Below are 13172 nucleotides of genomic sequence, written 5' to 3' on the forward strand. Positions count from 1 at the left end.
CACACATGCACACACACACACACGCACACACTTATGCACATGATATCACATGCATAAGCACAGGGAGACACACAAACATGAGTAAATATGTGACATCCTGTTCTCTCGCTGTGTCCCGTGTGTGTTTTACAGATTGTATCTTCACGGCCTCACTAAAGTTTAAGCTTGTGCGGTTTTCGCAGAATCACAGATTTTTGATTCAGCGCACAAAGAAAAAAAAGAAAAAAAACAACTTCAAGTCGCTGCATCTTTCCCAACAGCGTCCGCTCCTGCCGACTGAAGCATGACCATCGTTTTCATTGTTAAGCTGAGGTACCTCAGAGCAGCAGGGCAGAGGCAGGGAGAGATAACAGCACTGAGTCAGTATTGAAATGGACTGAATCTGTTCTCACTTCTATAATAATATAACAAAAAAACACAAAATTTCATCTTTTTTTAATTTTTTTTTTAGTGTTTCAGTTTTCATCAGGGATGCAGGAGCTGTATCCTGGTCTTCCTGTCTTAATCCATGTGCATCCACGCAGCCTGAACCTGCTGCATAACAACGATCCTACATTTCAAATCCTCTTACGACTGTTTGTCTCTTGCTTTAGTTTTTTGCACCGTATCACTGGGCAAATTTGCAATTAATCACTAATTGCCACATGTTGAGGGCCCTGGGGGCCGCGGGGGCCGTTACCCACCGAGCACGGTTGGAAATACAGATTAGAGTACCTGCTCCCTCGCTTTCATCCCTTTCCCCTCATTAGTCACTTTCTCCACATGAGCTGGCGTGTGATGACGCCTGGATAGTAACTTTTTAATGATATGAAATAATATTAAGTGAATCTGAGGACCCTTCACCCTCTTAGGCCCACAATTAGACTTTAATTTTTTCATTATTTTCCTCAAGAAAATTTTAATTTTTAAAAGTACGACACAGAGGAACCTCAGCTAATTACACATGTCAATCAATAAAGACTTCTGTGAGAATATAATGGATGAATAGACCATTAAAGAGACCCCGAGGAGTTTGCTTTTGGTTATAAAAGAGTCTCATATTAATGTGGATGAATCTACATTACCCACACTTGTTAATGGGTCCATTTTAGATGAATATATTGTTTTGTCTTTATAGTTATTCTGATATTATTTAGTGGTCGACTCGCCCATGGGAATAACGCCACCGGATCGCGAGTTGGCATCGTTTATGGTCGGAACTACAACGGTATCTGATCATCTTCAAACCTCTGACTTTCATTCTTGATTAGTGAAAACATTCTTGGAAAATGCTTTCGCTTTTTACTTTGCTCTCAGTCTCTGTATTTACCTCTAAAACAACTCTGTCTGGTAACGTTCTGTTATTATCTCATAGCGTGGTGAATGTGCAGGTCACAACTTGTCCACCAGAGTGTTTTGGAGTTGTTGGATTGTGTATTTGATGAGTTTGATGAGGGAAACCAAGAAATCCCATCAGCCTCCATGGCGTAGCTCTGAGCAGCTCGCGGCTCTGCTTCGCCGTTCTAAAAATAGCTTGCACTGACAATTAAAGGGAACAAACCTACTGCTATGACTATAGGGATTATGGCAATGGGCCAATTTGCCAAAATCTTGACCCTTTAAACCTAAATAAGCCACATCACTGTTTCTGATTTGCATCTGCTGCATGCTATAGTGCTTAATAGTTAGCATCCAGTTCCCTCTACATCTACACATAGCTCAGGACCATGAAGTTGTCTGGACTTTATGTTTTTCTGCTGCTGCCCTGAGAGACCGAGAGACCAGCTGCTATAACCAAACCTTGTCAGGACTGTGGGAGGAAGCCGGAGGAAACACAATCCAGACAGGAGTGAGAACAACTTCTGCTCATTTTGTTGTTCTTACTGTATATACACTTCACTGTCAACTCTCTTAGCAACAGCAGCTGAGCGACGTGAAACTATATTGAGATGTTTTGATTATTCATTAGTTAATTAAATGACACCAATTTTGCTTCTATACCTTTTTAATTATGTTGGTGTGATGGAGACTGACAAGTGTGACTGCTCCGGCTGATTTCCATTTTAATTAAGTTAAATTAAATATCCTCAATAACTTAACAATTATCTCATCTGACAAACAATACATTGTTGTCATGGCAATAGCGTAACCTAATTCTGTTGGCCCCAACAATAATAAAGACAGTTTACAGAGACATTTTCTAACATTATGACAAGCTCTGACTCCCTGGTTCATCCTATGGAGAGCCTGAACGCACCATCAGCTCCACACATGATGATGATGATGATCCATGTTTGGTTGTTTTGTTCATTAACGACTTACACGATGCTAATTGTTGCTGTGTGTTTGAATCAGTCGTGCTGTCATCCCCGCGTGATGTGTCCTCAATTACAGCCAGCAGCAGCACGCTCTGGTGCCATGCCTAGTGCCTGCTGCCTCCGTGTGCAAGAGTGTGTGTCTTCTTCTTCTTCTAGCCTACATCGCACACACACACTCTTTCCTTCACACACACGAGTCCCACCTCCCTACACCCAAACTACAGTGAAGCCCATTCAACCGATTCTCCGCAGTGCTGAAAGAGCAGAGTGAAGTAAAGAAGAAGGAGTGTGAGGAGAGGGGGGGAGAGAAAACAGGAGTAAGAGCGTGTGTGTGCGTGTGTGTGTGTGTGAGAGAGAGAGGCGAGAGGGAGGGAGAGAGAGGAGGAGAGAGAGAGAGATAAGAGGAAAACTGCAAATTTGGTGTCCAGCTCCCCAGTACGCACAGACTCTCCTCGGCTGCACCGTCCGACTCGCTCTCCGCTCTGCAGGGTGAGTGAAGCTGCTGCTGCTGCTGCTGCCGCCTCATCCTCCCTTCCCCTTCCTTCCACCTCATCTTTCCTCCTTCCACTTCATCTTCTCACCTTCTCTCCATCACAGCTCCCTCGCCTCTCTTGCTCTCTGTGTTTTTTTTGTTTTTTTTATTTCTTCTTCTTAAGGCCACTCTGCTGGTGGCGCACGTCAGGACTCTCTCTAGTTTCGGCTGCGGAGGAGATGAGAGCTGATGCTGCTGCTGCTCATCATTGCATGGTTGTGTGACTGTAGCTGTGTGTGTGTTGACATGATGATAATTGTAGCCTCCCCGCCGGTTCTCCTCTAAAGAAAAAAGAGAAAAAGAAAGAAAGAGAGAGAAGATGTTGTATAATAAGAAAGGAGCCCGGAGTCTTTCCGCCGCTCACCTCGGGGCTGAGGAGGGAGAGACAGATGTGTGCTGCTGCTGCTGCTGCTGCTGCTGCTGGTGGTGTGTGTGTTGATGATGTGTGTGTGTGTGTGTGTGTCTGCTGCACGGCGGTTTTCCTCGCCTGTTAGCGGAGGAATGTGCTGTGCAATGATCGCGGTGTGGCGCATTTGGAGGAAGGAAGGAAGGAAGGAAAGAAGGAGCGCCCGGTATAACACACACAGTAGCTATGTACAGTCAGAGTCAGAGTTACAGTCTGGAGAGGAGGAGAGAGGAGAGGAGAGGAGAGGAGAGGAGAGGAGGGGAGAGGAGAGGAGCACGGTGAAGCCGCTCCGCTCCCCCGGCGGCGGCGTGGAGGAGAGAGAGGGAGAGGGAGAGGGAGGGAGGAGGAGGAGTGGTGGTGGTGGTGGGGTGAGGCAACGTGTGTGAGGATGATGTGATTGTGTCACTACAGTGTGTGTGTGTGTGTGTGTGTTAGAGAGAGAGAGAGAGAGAGGAAGAGATGGGGAGGAGAAACTGGAATAAGGCGAATGTGTGTATATGTGTGTATGTGCAGAAAAAAACCTCTTGGCTCCTTCTTGGGGAACCCATCCTGTGATACGGTTCCAGCAGACTGCAGCACTTCTTATTGGGTCCATCCCCCCACCCCCCTTCCCTCACATAGATGTGCATAATGTGTGTGTTGTAAGAAAGAGTGAGAGGCAAAGGGGGAGTCTCTTGTTTTCCCACTCTGCATCCTTATGGTAATTAAAGTGAATCTACTACTGTGTTAAAGACAGGACGAGTCTGTTTCTCCTGGAAAACATCAGTGCGGTGCATAACGACGGGACAGTTTCTGCTTCACAACTCAGTTATACTCTGTTTGTTTTTTTTTACACAGATAAAGTGAAACACATTTATAAAAAAGGAAGTCTCCAGTATTGATTTAACCTTTTAACCAGTTGGACCATTTACTGCTTCCTAATGCTGCATTCATGTGGGGACGGGGGGAAAAAATGTCCATGGTCACAAATTGCAACACAGTTCAAGTCATGCAGACACATGAAAGATTGTGTGCATTGACAGTGTTGTGTGTCAGTAAATGAGTTCAGTTTGCTGTGGTGCATTAGATGCGTCGAGTGTGTGTTGGACTTAAGCTGAAGGAGGAATCCAGGCTTTTAAAACACATTTGCACTGAGGCAAGATTCCCCAGTTGTAATTGGACTTGTGTGCAGGTTAGAGTAGATAACTGTTTGGGTTCTGAGTGATCATTAAGGTGTGTGCAGGTTCGATAACTTCCACATGACATTGACAATGCAGCATGAATAGCTCCTTCTCCTTCTCCTCCTCCTCCTCTGGTGCTGCACAGTGATTTGAATATATATATATTTTTTGAATCCGACTACATTAAGGATTTTCTAGACCTTTTTTTTTTTTTTCCGGGTCTCATTTTAAGGGCCGTCATCCCACATTTAAAAACCTGGCCGGCTCAGAGGAGGACCCTGCTGCTTTGTGACCTTTGGTGAAGGTGCTTACAGCCAATTGTGAGTTGAAGTTGTTAAAAGCTGTTGTTGAACATGATGGTTGGCATCACAGCAAAAAAATCTCCTCCTAACCTTTAACCGTAAAACACAAGGTAACAATAAATATCAGGGAAGGTGTTGGTCTTCGTACTTCATACAATCCTGCAAAAAAACTCTTGCAACAGAATAACTAAATGCACAAAAAGTACATTTTGTGACATGTAGTAAAACCATAAAGTAGAGGACATTTGTCATTTGTCATTTATTTGGATCTCCATTAGCTTTGGCAAAGCCATTGCTACTACATGAAGTTAGTTGGTGTGAGAGAAGAGGAAGCCGAGACGTTTCACTGTGGCGACCCCTGAAGGGAACAGTTGAAAGGCAAAGAAAAAGAAGAAGACTGAAGTATAATTAATGTAAATTCTCTAATAGAAGACAGGCTTTTAATTCATTTTGCACAAATCTTTTGCTCAGCAGAGATTGAAAAATACAGTCAAATCGATTGTTTAAAAAGAGTATGAATATTACTTCTGTAGTGTTTTGGCCGTTGGTGCCACTTTAACCGACTGACCCAAGGAAAGAGCCGGAGACCGCTAGTCGATTAAACTTCTAAATGAACAGGACGTTATTTGGACTTCACCGAAAGTAGATGGTCTTCAGAAAAGGACCAGTTTGTTTCTTTACACTGAACTGAACGACTGAATAGTGGCGAAGCAATCTAACGATGTGTTGCGGGTCCATGTTGGCTAAAGTTGTTCCATAGTAAACCTATGGAAAAAGAGCTGTTTAAGCAGCACTGTCTAACTATTGTCTGCATGAATTAAGCAGCTTAGAAACTGCTCACACAGGCAATCTAGTCGACTTTTGAGAGATTTTGTACATTCACAAGAACTTGCACGGAAAATAGACCCGGTTTCTGATTGCGACCGGCCCAATCCGTCCAGTATAGGGGACCTACGTCTGTTTGAGACTCTGCTTTTATTTGAGAATTTACGTAATGCATACTGTAGTTCACCCTTCAGTTGTGGAATATAAATGGCATCAAAGCACAAGTTGCTCTTGAAAGTATGAGTGGGTATTAGTGAATTGATTCGAGCTATAATGGACTGAACACTGTGTAAGAATGTCCACTACACAATACACACAATACATTTTACCTGCAGGGACGTGAGCAGAGCCTTGTGCAGCTGTGCAGTCAGTGGTTGTATGAAATATGAAGTGTCATTGTCGTCAGTTGGCTGGACTGCTCTCTTCAGGTCACGGGGAAATGAATCACACGTGAACTTAAGTTGTTTAAACGGTTGATTAATGGCGTGAGTCACTGACGATGGCGCGGTCAGTGCTTCATTTTCTCCCACCGGGGGTCACTCACTCCAAGTGTTTCAAAGACATTTGTCCGGCACAGCAATAACAACACAGCGCCGCTGCCATATCAACACTGCAGGATGTCAGATGGAGTGATACTCAGTGTTTTATGGTCAACTACATGTAACAGCTTCTCTACAGAGATCAGCTGGTAGTTGTGACAAACTGGTGGAACCATTGAGGTTATAAAACACCTGGATCTGCACTGGGTCTTGTCAAGGTCAAGGAGCTTAAAGGGATAGTTCAACATTTTGGCAAATTGGCCCATTGCCATAATCCCTTTAGTTTTAGGAGTAGGTTTGTTACCTTTAATTGTCGGTGCAAGCTATTTTTAGAACGGCGGAGCAGAGCCGTGAGCTGCTCAGAGCTACGCTACGGATGCTAATGGGATTTCTTGGTTTCCCTCATCAAATACATAATCCAACAACTCCAAAACGCTCTGGTGGACAAGTTGTGACCTGCACATTCACCACGCTATGAGATAATAACAAGACAGAGTTGTTTTAGAGGCAAATGCAGAGACTGCTTGCCAAAAAACTGCCCTCGATGAGCACATCAGCGGTTTGCATGAATTTCCCTCTAAAACAACTCTGTCTGGTAACGTTCTGTTATTATCTCATAGCGTGGTGAATGTGCAGGTCACAACTTGTCCACCAGAGCGTTTTGGAGTTGTTGGATTGTGTATTTGATGAGTTTGATGAGGGAAACCAAGAAATCCCATTAGCCTCCTTAGCGTAGCTCTGAGCAGCTCGCGGCTCTGCTCCGCCGTTCTAAAAACAGCTTGCACCGACAATTGAAGGTAACAGCACCTTCATTTGGTTTTTTCGTTGGTGTTGGTCAGACTTTCCTGACTTCCTGATTTATCCAGACCTTTGGGAGTTTGACAGGACTGATTAGTTTGGAGTTTTTTCACTAAATCCTGATCAGATGTACCTGTTGAGACAATCCACATCACCTAGTGACCAGCAAATGAAACGTGGTAACAGCAGCTCATAGTGAGTTGAGGTCCCAGTATAAAGGAGAAAGGGACGACCTTGGAGCCAGGTGCTCCTGCTGTTAGCTTGCTGTTGCATGTTGTTTGGTCTTTAATCATCCAGAGCGTGTTTGCTAATTTGTGACACTGTTCTCCTTGGAGAAACAAAAGAATTGAAATACTTAAAGCAACTTATGTTATTTCCTCCTCTTGTGGTTGCACAGATATAGCAAAGGCAGAAGTAGCATAAAGCAGTTTTAAGGAGTAGACGGGAGTGTACGGCCATAATCTATCTGACCCTGACCCCTCAACCTGTGACGCTGGTTTCTTCTGAATTCGACCGTGATCTTTCCTTCCCATTGACCAAGTAGCTGTAGTTGCCTTCATTTAACCAAACCTGATCTATAGAGGGTGTAGAGATTGTGTCAGTGAATGTTTCCTACAAGAGCTGGAACTGACCGACAATGTCATCCAACCAGAACTACTGCAGAATCTGAAAATGCATAGGGATTGTTAAAGAAGTTGCTGCAGTTTAAGTTTCAGTACGATGCAGTAGTCCATGTCCTCCAATGACAGTGAAAAACAAAAGTGTTTTTTCTTTCTTTTCTTTTTTTTTCATTATGAGAAGCCATGGTTGAAGGCCAAAGGCAGAAATCCTCTCCTCTCCTCTGCCTGCACCACTCTGCTGCTTTTCCAATCTCCCTCCTCCAAGTGCTGTGTCTCTTGCGTCTTTGTTGTCTCGACACAATTAATCCAACAAATGGGGATAAGGGGAAGAAGCTTTCATACACTGTGTCCTCCACGGGATTCACTGTGGAACAGGAACTGATGAAAGGAAAAGGAGCTGTGTGAGCAGAGCAGAGCAGAGACAACAACTGAAGTAAGGACCAAAAAAAAAAAAAAAGAAAAAAGATTAAATGTGACATGGTGTCTTTTGCTTTTGCTCACCTGGTGAAGTGGGTTTGTTTATGGGATCGACCTGTTCTGTTCTCTTTTATGCAACCTGGCCCAGATTCAGCCACTGGGTCAGGTCCGTTCATGTTCAAGCTGAAAATCAGAACCCACACAACCACACAGAGACACACACACACACATCCTTGTAAATCTATCTTTGTGAGGACATATCATTGAAATAATGTATTCCCTACCCCCTTACCCTAACCTTAACCATGCAAAACAAATGCCTAAACTTAACCATTACTCTAAACCTAATTATAACCTAATGTCTTAACCCAAGTCTTAGCCCTGAAAAAGCCCAAAATGTCCTCACTTCCCAAAAATGTCCTCACTCTGTTGGTTAAAAACTCGTTCCAGTCCTCACAACGTAGCATGTACAAGAACACACACACACACACACACACACACACACACACATACACGCATCATAGCAGTGAAGAGGAAAACAGAGGGAGATGCAGCTTTTCCACCCATCAGATACATCCTCAGTGTTTGGATCAGGCACAGTTAAGGTCAATTCCCCTTCAGGTCAGTCAAAGCCCAATGTGACCTCATATTCAAATTACACAACGTTCAAACTGAGTGAAGGTGAATGGAGATGTGTGTGTGTGTGTGTGTGTCTCTCTCGTTTGTGTGTGACTGCACACACACAGGCACTGGCATGTAGGATGTGTCACACTTAACGCTGCCTGCCTGCCAGCCCTGGTGCATATGTGTGGGTGTGACGTAAAGACTGTGTGTGTGTGTGTGTGTGTGTGGTAACAAGGACTTTCCTCAGTTTTTTGGGCCAAGGTCTTTTCCTGCCGTCTTTCCTTCTCCCTCGTTATTCTCTTTCTCTCTCTCTCTTTCTCACCGTATCTCTCCGTTATCTCTCCCCCTCTTCTTTATCTACCTCTCCTCCTCGCCACATTAACAGTCTCTCTCAGGCCCTGCTTCATCTTCTCTGTGTGTGTGTGTGTGTGTGTGTGTGTTTTCTTACCCGCCGCATAAGCTAATTATCTTTATCAGTCCAGCAGTCGTTCTACAGACTACAAGACGAGGGGTTTGTTTCCCAAAGCTTTCATCGTCTTAAGTACCGCTTTGAGAAATGAGAGTCTTCACCGCGTTCACGTCACCGGAGACGTGAACCAAGTTTCAGAGTCGTTCCTAGAAATTTTGAAGCAGTTTTTTTTGTTTGTTTGTTTGTTTGTTTGTTTTTGGCATTTTAGTACGGTGGCCCCGAGGTTCAAATCACAACAACAAATCAGAAAACATAACAACAAAAGAGAAAACACAATGGCAAAGAGAAAACACAACGGAAAAGAGAAAGCACAACGGAAAGAGAAAGCACAACAGAAAAAGAGTAAACACAACACAAAAAGAGAAAACACAACGGCAAAAAGAAAAAACACGACGGCAAAAAGAGAAAATACAATGACAAATTACTATTTGTCGTTGTGTTTTCTGATTTGCCATTGCTTTTTCTCTTTTTGTGTTGTGTTTTCTCTTTCGTTGTGTGTTTTCACTTTTGCCGTTGTATTTTCTCTTTTTGTGTTTTCTCTTTTTGTGTTGTGTTTTCTGATTTGCTGTTGTGATTTGCACCTCAGGGCCACCGTACTTTAGTTAGCAAATGTTCTTCTCTTTGATGAGCACTTACTTCCTCCTTCTTCCTCTTCCTCTCACCCCCCACTCCCCCTCCACTCCTCCACCCTCAGTCCTTCCTTCCTTCCTTCCTTCCTTCACCTCTCCCTCCCTCTCCCCGTCTTGTCTTGCACTCTTCCCATCCTTAAATATCCATCTCTTCTCCTGCCAGTTGGCTCGAGCCTCTCACTGCTGACAGAGGGACATATTGCCTTCTCAACAGAAAACAGCCCCTCCACCCCACTCCCCCCCTCCACCCCACTCCCCTCCTCCACCCCTCTCCCCCTCCACTACCTCCTCCTCCGACGGTATATAGGCTATAACGAAGCTAACCTGGGAACGCCATCTGTGGAGTCCCGCCCGGCACCATGGGACATGTAGTTTGGCGATGCTCAGCAGTTGCTCCACACTGACCCCGTCGATGCTGCAGCGTCTTTCATCTCGGCTCCAGCTGATTCCCTTTTTTTTTTTTTCTCTTTTGTTTCTTCTCCATTTCTTAATTTTTGGAGCCAGGAGCGTCGTCAGTCCTCAAATAGCGTCTCAGAGTCCTGAAGAGCTCAGAGACAGAGATGTGATTCATATCAATGTCACTTCGGCTTTGTGGTTTTAAAGAAGTATTGCTTTTTCCAAAGAGAGTATTTACAGTACATCCGTTAAAGTCATGATGCTTGTCTGGTTTAGTATTTTGGTAATATTGACATTATTAGTTGAATATGGATTGATGCAACTACAGCAATCCAGGAAAAATATGACTAACCTAAAGATGTTTTTCTTATTTTAATAGTTTCATCTTTATTTAGTCATTTATTGTTATTTTATCCCCTATTTTTTTTTAGTATTGGCTTATTTGTTGTTTTGGGAAGCTGTAGCCTATGATATTCAAATACAGGCTTTAAAAACCATACATGTCAATGTTTACAGTATGTTTCAAAAATCTCCTCATGATGTAAAACCATCAAAATTCCCAGAACTTCAGACATGACCTCGGTCTATGTGGTTTCTTCTTCATCTTTCTGTTAGCTTTAGTGAAATTAGAATTAAAATAAAAACAGTGTTTTGAAGTTTTGAACCTTCAAAAGCTCAGAAGTTAATTTGCTTCATCTGGACTGTGTGGGTGTGTTTTGATCAGAGGTGACTGACAGTGACCAAACAATCCACTGACACTCATCAGATTCTCATTCAGTAGCTAAAAATCCTGATTGGTGGTTCACAGTTTAAATGTGACAGTGAGTGTTTTGAATTTTTTTTTGCAGGATTTTATTGCAGGAACTCATCACTGAAGCTGAATTAGGAAGTTTCCTCGGCCTTTAAGACATGAAAGTTTTGTCTTTAACATCATCGATCCGTCTCTTACGGTGACTCACTCACCACTTTTTAATGAGTCCTACTTCTTTGTATCTCTTATTAAAGCCTCATTATCAGTCCATTTTCATCTGATTACAGGTTTATCTTCTTTTGTGCCTCAAACTGAGACTTTACTCATTAAGTTAGACTGTAGACGCACAATTACCAACACAAACACAACACAATAATCACCGGTAAAGAGGCTTGTTGATAAGTAGATAAAAACCATCTCTACTACGGACTCTACGGCACAATGGGCTCTTTATTAAGTAAATTGCCTATTTCCGGGAAATTAATTCATATGTACAAAGCTCCTGATTAAGGGAAGTTATTATCACTCCTACACTGACAACCCTGCTTTAATGCCTTAATTAGCAAGGCACACTCATTCATTAAGTTGGACTTCATTGAGGATGCTTCTAAGCCTCCAATAAAATTAAACAGAATTAATAATGAATCGGAGCAAAAATTTAAATCGTGCTGGGGAGTACAGAGCGGCGCCTGCTGCTGCCGCTGCTTTGTAATGAAGAAGTTCGCCCGTGGATAAAGTGAAACCCACTGCAATGTTCTTTTTCTTTTTTTTTTCTACTTTTGGAGCCTGTGCTGAGGGGCCACAGCTGACTGGCTCACAGCGCCTCAGGTCTGTGACTATAAAATGGCAAACTGAATGACTTTACATAGTCGGCTAACGGAGATATAAAAAGAAAAAAAAAGAGACAAATACTCAGATGCGATACAACGGCATGACAAGAACGAATGAAATCAGAGACTCTTGAAGTGCCCCTGAGCAAGAGAAGCAGCTGACCTTTGACCTCTGAGCTCTGAGCTCTCTGCAGCCTCCCTCCTTATTGGAAACTCACTTTCTTTCTGAAAGAGAGAAAATATCACAGAAATAAATCTCTGTAGTCATGTGGTTGAGACTGAGAGCTGTAGTGGAAATAAACCTGTGTTTATTCAATGTTAAATTACCAACCTCCATTTCTTCTCTAAGTGGCGTTGGTTCAAAAAGCAGTGTCTGAATCTAGGAACCAAAGAGAGAGGGTATGTGAAAGCTCGTAACATGAATTTTCATTCATAACATGTTTTACATCTGTTCCCAATCCTAAGATGTGTTTATTTTCCACTATTAATAACAACATACCTTATAAATTGTCATAAGAAGTGTGTTATCCAGTGTCATACCACTTCTACTGGTTATAAATTAGCACATTCATCACTATTACATTTAATAACTTGAAACAAATAAGCTTACATTACACATAAAGGTCATTATAGATAAAAAAACAATGACATGACTAAAGCAGGGAAAGAGAAATCGGTCGTATTAACTGTGGTAAAGTCCTTTCTTTTTTACCCATTCTCTCTCCATTGCGGTTTCATCATTTTTGTTGCTATTAAGAGCAAAATCCTCAGTAAAAGGCTTTCTGATTTATAACAGAGACAAAATCGAGTCTGGAGAGAAAGAAAGAGAAAAGAAGCGAATGAGCGAAGAGAGGGAGGGAGGAGGGGAATCAGTGCAGTCGACTGTAGTGAGGATTTCAGCACCACGGCGGTGGACAGCTCCTCGGTCTGCTGCTCACTGCTGGACCAGAGACAAAAGTTCCTGCGTTCACACGGTTACACACTGTTAAATAAACATTACACGATGCATCCATCCTGTATGTATGGAGACGACTAAGTAAAGAAATATATATCTTTAGCAACACCTGCTTGCTCCATTTACCTTTTGCGCCTCCTGAAAAAAGACGATCTACAGTACCAAACTAAAACATGCTGCATCAGACAGAAAGTTAGCTGCATCAGTTTTTTTTTATTATGGTGAGATATTTGCACAACAGTCACTGATGGGAACACGTTTCTTTTTGATTTGCTGGAAAGAAACTTCCATTTCAATCTGTCAGCACTGAAATGAAGTAATTATCTCCCTCAGAGTTCGCTTTAATCAGTCCGTAATCATGTCTTCATTCCTCTAACCCTCTGTATTATAACCTCCATTCACCTTTTCATTCTCTATTCTCCTTCTGTTGACCTTCCCATCGTCTTCTTCTTATGTAGCTTCTCTTCCCCCCTTTTCTATAACTTTCTTTATCTTCATTTCATTCAGTTTCCCCTTCATTCCTTCTGCTCCTTCACTTTCTCCTTCCCTCACCCCTTTCCTTCTTCCTCATAAGCATCCAACCTTCTCTCCCTTTACTCCATTCCTCCTTTCTCCTTTTCCT

At 42.9% G+C, this 13172-nt stretch overlaps 1 protein-coding gene across 1 annotated transcript in view; it reads left to right on the plus strand.

Annotated features, from left to right (window-relative positions):
* Positions 1-2621: 2621 nt before the first annotated feature.
* LOC146978109 (voltage-dependent calcium channel gamma-7 subunit-like) overlaps positions 2622-13172 on the plus strand; it is a 37810-nt gene continuing 27259 nt past the window's right edge. The window contains exon 1 of the mRNA XM_085790832.1: positions 2622-2786. The gene's annotated coding sequence lies outside the window, so the exon portion shown is untranslated. The remainder of the gene's footprint in view (positions 2787-13172) is intronic.

The sequence above is a fragment of the Trachurus japonicus genome, chromosome 11 (assembly GCF_045865225.1).
Source record: "Trachurus japonicus isolate A0001 chromosome 11, Traja_1.0".
NCBI classification, from domain to species: domain Eukaryota; kingdom Metazoa; phylum Chordata; class Actinopteri; order Carangiformes; family Carangidae; genus Trachurus; species Trachurus japonicus.